At 41.1% G+C, this 5,465-nt stretch overlaps 1 pseudogene; it reads left to right on the forward strand.

Moving 5' to 3' along the window:
* Window positions 1–4,111: 4,111 nt before the first annotated feature.
* On the forward strand, window positions 4,112–4,801 carry LOC129043478 (small ribosomal subunit protein eS12-like; annotated as a pseudogene).
* Window positions 4,802–5,465: the final 664 nt, after the last annotated feature.

Raw genomic sequence — 5,465 nt, forward strand, 5'->3', positions numbered from 1 at the left:
TGCGGATCTGGCTGGTTAACTCTGTGGGAGGTGGAGGCAGGTACATGAAATTGGGAAGAGATAGAAGAACTAAAGGCGATGAATGTGTTGCTGCCTTGAGTAAGAAATTCCAGTCCCAGCTGAAACTCTTACCTTAATGTGGCACTTGAAATAAATGGGGTCAAAAGAGCTTTGAAGAGCTAGGAAAGATGAGATCAAGATGGTGCCTGTCTGAATAAGGGGAAGGGGAATTCACAGATATGCTTCTGGTAGAGACTTGCATTGGCTGGTGGTGTCTTCACTGAAAGACTGGATATGAAAGAAAGAGTAAACTCTTTCACATGCAACAGGATTCATGTCAAATGTTACCTCTTTTAGGAAGCTCCTGCCTGGGTTAGGCCTTCACTATGCTGTGTTGCCACAGCTCACTGTTAATGTCTCAAATGCAGAATTTAACTGACTTCATTATGTTAAGTACCTACTCCAGGGTAGGTGGGCCCCAGTAGTTTGTCTGTTTCTCTTTATTAGATGCTGACTGAATAAATAATTGATGAAAAAAAATCAACATATTTGTGAAACCCCAATTATGAACATTATGGTTTATATAATAAGTATGTGTGCTCAGTGTGTTAGAAGCCAAAAAAGAAAAAACGGGGTGGGGGGGAACCAACTATATAACAAGTAGGAGGTGTTTTGCACTCTGTGATGAACAGCATGGCATATTTCTTACTTTCAGATTAAAATGGAAATGGCTCTAGGCTCTACCTGCAGAATTAAGGAAATTGCATGATCACACTCCTGACCTCCCAACCCCTTCGCCTGGGTTATTTGGATTCCTAGGGGCTTGTGTACCCTCACATAGTGTGCCAGGTTCCATTCTCAAGTGACTAGGGGCCCTGGTGAATCCCTGTTCACTGCTGCTTTCACTGTCTGGGATCTGCTGGGGTCACAGATTTTCTATTGTACCTCTGGCCCTGTGGCATTAGGGATTAGCAACATGTCAACTTATACAGTTTGCTGCTGAATAGCATGGACTTTGAAGGAGAGTGGCATAAAAACATAATACAACTTGCTCTCTGACAATTCAGAACCCTCTGCACAGCCATGCCCCTCTATTGTCATTCACCAAACCAAAGCACGTCCAGGCATCTCCCTGTCTCAGAAAGGACAATCACTATTCCTTTTGTGAATTCTAGAATTTCCTCAAGGTCTGGGTTTCTTTCCTTCTTCATCCTTCTAAAATAGAAATGGTATCCACTGTTCTTTCTTCCCACAGTGAAACTTAAAGGGCCATTAGAAGGGCTTGAGCTTTAGAAACACAAGACTCGGTCCACTGCCTGTTCTTGGGGTTGGGGGTAGAATAGGTTTTATTCCTTTTTAACAAGTTATCCACTCCATGGATAGGAGACTTTTTAATATATAGCAAAAATTCCAATACAAGTTAAATTATCACCTGCAGGTCGCTCTGCTACTCGAAGATGCATAGAATAAGAATTTGTGCTATTGTTAATTGCTCTTTTGCAAAACGTAGAGTTTCCTTTCTAGTTATGACCTAAACATAAAGAAAACCTGTGTCATAATGTTCAACCTTTATAAATTGTTTTTAGCTCTTCTTAAAAAAAAATGTCCTGGTAGACAGTCCAGAGAGGAAACATTGCCAAGTTTGCTGCCAAGGGCCTCACAGAGAGAAAACTGAAGAAGCCAAACTCACAGGGCTTTACAGCCTCCTGATATCCTGTCACTGCGATGGTTTGGCAGTGATTCCTCAGGATCAGTGTGGAGGGGAGGGAGGTAGAGAAATCTCCCCATAGGGTTATACTTGGCTATGATTGCTCCTATCATTTTATGCCTGGAACTCAATAATATTGTTTGTCATATTAACAGGCATAGCTCCTCATCAAAGCATAACCATAGTGCCAGAGAACCCAGGCCAGCTTATCTCAGTTACACACTGTGTCCAGAACTCTCCTGGGAATTATTTAGGAAATTGTGGCGAGACCAGACTACGGACTCATTGACCCCTCTCTTACAATGGGTTGGTTCCTCCTTCGGGAGCATATCCTTGGGGCCCTTCCCTGTCCACTGATCTCAGTCGAGACCATTTAAGATGGTGAAACTCATTAGAGTTGGGGGTTGAGCATTTTATTTTCCTAGAGACTCCTTGGTTTCTAGACAAATGTGTTCATTCCTTACTTAGCATCCTTTGAGTTGAACACACAGAGATGATAGGGGTGTGGGGTACATTGTCAAGCCACAAACATAACCTGCTCTGTAATAATACCTTCCTACATTGTTATCTTGCTTTGGCATGGTATGATTCAAGTCTTAATCTTAACACTAAAATTAAGTGGTTTCACTCTATTAAAGGCATCATCCTCAACTGAAACTCACTAAAGCATATACACGTCACGTGGACTAGCTGAACACAAAGCTCTTAATCTGAAGTTGACCTATTTAGTAAACCTATAGCTCACAATTTGACCTCATCACCTCAGAAAATCAGGGATAAAATCTGTCTTTATATTGTTTCAGGTACTTGGGTATCAGAGACATTGTTTATCAAGACCTAACAAAACACTTTCTTATTTTTTAAAATTTCTGTGTGTGCGTGTGTGTATTTCACCTTTCACATTGTTCTTTTTTAGACCTTGCTTTGGAAGGAACCCAGTGTGAAACCATGGGTGTGGGCCTCCACATGCCAAAGCCTTAAGGAATTCACTTACAGTGTATTTAAGGCTCAGTTGAGGCTTCTGAATTCCACTCAGTACAGGTGGTAGTGTGTGCGAAGTACATGTGATCAGCACTGAACAGTAAGAGGTTCAGACCTGGGTTAGGGAGGGAGGAAGAAAGAATATAAACAACCTGGAAACCTGTTTAGATCATGACAGGTGGCTGTTGATTAGGACAGGCACATAACTCACCTGGGTGCCTTACTGGAAATGTCATGCCTTATTTTAGAAGGAAATTAGTCAGTGATAAGAGATACAACTCTAAGGAATAAATAACATTCTAATAACATATTTAAGTGTGTCATTTACCAACACAATCAGTTTTCAAATTTGCTTTTGACAAAGACTAAAATAAAAATAAAACATGATGCTGAAATGATGGATCTGTGAACAGAGATTTGTTAAAAACACACAAAAACTGATGGGAGATTATGAGACATACTTTTCCCCTTACAATTCTATGAAATACTAGTTTTTTAAAAAGATAGTTTAAAAATAACTTGTAAAATTTGATCGAGTGCAGGCAAATCTTTGGAGAAGTAGACAGATCAGTTATGACCTGGGGCTGGGATGGTAGCAAGGGATGACCATAAATTGACAAAGATATGTTTTTGAGGTGATGAACATGTTCTAAAACTGGATTGTGGGGCCAGGCACAGTGGCTCACGCCTGTAATCTCAGCACTGTGGGAGGCCGAAGCGGGTGGATCACCTGAGGTCAGGAGTTCGAGACCAGCCTGGCCAACATAGCAAAACCTCGTCTCTACTAAAAATACACAAAATCAGCCAGGCATGGTGGCACGCACCTATAATCCCAGCTATTTGGGAGGCTGAGGCAGGATAATTGCTTGAACCCAGGAGGCAGAGGTTGCAGTGGGCCAAGATCGAGCCACTGCACTCCAGCATGGGCGATAGAGGGAATCTCCACCTCAAAAAAAAAAAAAAAAAGAAAAAGAAAGAAAGAAAGAGAAAGAAAGAAAAAATAATAGAATGGGGGTTGCTATGGATGGAGGGACGTGAGGAAGGAATCGAGAGTTATTTAATTGGTATAGAGTTTCAATTTTGCAAGATGAATTGCCTCCTGGAGATGGATGTTGGTGATGTTTGTATGTACTTTATACCACTGAACTGTGCACTTAAAAATGGTTAAGATGGCAAATTTTATATGTGCATTTTACCATAATTAATAATTTTTTTAAGTTTTTAAAAAAATAATCAAATGTGCTTGTCTGTTCTAGAAATGAAAACATTAATTTTATCTACTCTGATCTCTGGAGTATATAAATCATCAATAAATAATCGTGGCTTCTTACCTTGCCACTGAGTCACATGGAGGTGGAGGCTCCAGTGCATTCAAGATTTGACTTCACCTGTAATCCACCGCCATAGCTGTGGATTGCTGGAGGTGTAATGGACGTTAATACTGCTTTACAAGAGGTGCTGAAAACTGCCCTCATCCATGGTGGCCTAGCATGTGGAATTCATGAAGCTGCCAAAGCCTCAGACAAGTGCCAAGCCCATCTTTGTCTGCTTACATCCAACTGTGATGAGTCTATGCATGTCAAGTTGGTGGAGGCCCTTTGTACTGAACAGCAAATGAACCCAATTAAGGTTGATGACAATAAGAAACTAGGGGAATGCCGGGCGCAGTGGCTCACGCCTGTAATCCCAGCACTTTGGGAGGCTGAGGCAGGCGAATCGTGAGGTCAGGAGATTGAGACCACCCTGGCCAACATGGTGAAACCCCGTCTTTACTAAAATACAAAAAATTAGCCGGGTGTGGTCATGCATGCCTGTAGTGCCAGCTACTCAGGAGGCTGAGGCAGCGGAATCACTTGAACCCGGAAGGTGGAGGTTGCAGTGAACCAAGATTGTGCCACTGCACTCCGGCCTGGCAACAGAGCAAGATGCTGTCTCAAAAAAAAAAAAGAAAAGAAAAGAAAAGAAACTAGGGGAATGAGTAAGCCTCTGTAAAATTGACAGAGAGAGGAAGCGCCTTCAAGTGGTTGGTTGCAACTGTGTAGAAGTTAAGGACTATGGCAAGGAGTCTCAGCCAAGGATGTTATCAAAGAGTCCTTCAAATGCAATAACTGAACACATAAAACTTTGGCTCTCACACATACACACACACAAATTGTTGTGGCTATAAATGCAGCCATAGTTGTGTTGATAAATTCTGATCTTGTCTTTGCTATTCCTTTGGGTAATTCATCTGTTTTTATGGAAATAAAGCTTGCCTTTGTATGGATAATTTCACCTAGACCAATTTTACCAATTCTGGTCATGCAATTCTAACTTCTTGCATGGTAGTTTCACTGGAACATTACCAAATTACCCCAGGCGCATCATGGCTAAATGAAAAGTCATGTTCTTTGTCTGTAACCAGTGTCTGCCTCTTGAATTTCCTGTGTCTTTTAGTGGTTATTGTCATTGTCTTAGTTATTATAGCTTAGATCCATGGGGTCATTTTGGATCCTGTCTATTTTGCAGTGACAATTATTGTTTTTTTTTTTTTTTTTTGCCTTCATTCTTTTCTATTCCTAAACATACTATACAACATTTGAGGTAAATTTAACTTTTAAAACATTCAAGCCCTGGGAGTCTGAGGTTGCAGTGAGCCGAGATCACGCCGTTGCACTCCAACCTCGGGCGGCAGTTGGAGACTCTGTCTCAAAAAAAAAAAAAAAAAAAATTCAAGCCATCCACTAACTTTTCCAAAGTAATCTCCTTCTATAATCAAGATCAATTATCTTCTTCT

This window comes from Pongo pygmaeus, chromosome 13, assembly GCF_028885625.2.
Source record: "Pongo pygmaeus isolate AG05252 chromosome 13, NHGRI_mPonPyg2-v2.0_pri, whole genome shotgun sequence".
NCBI classification, from domain to species: domain Eukaryota; kingdom Metazoa; phylum Chordata; class Mammalia; order Primates; family Hominidae; genus Pongo; species Pongo pygmaeus.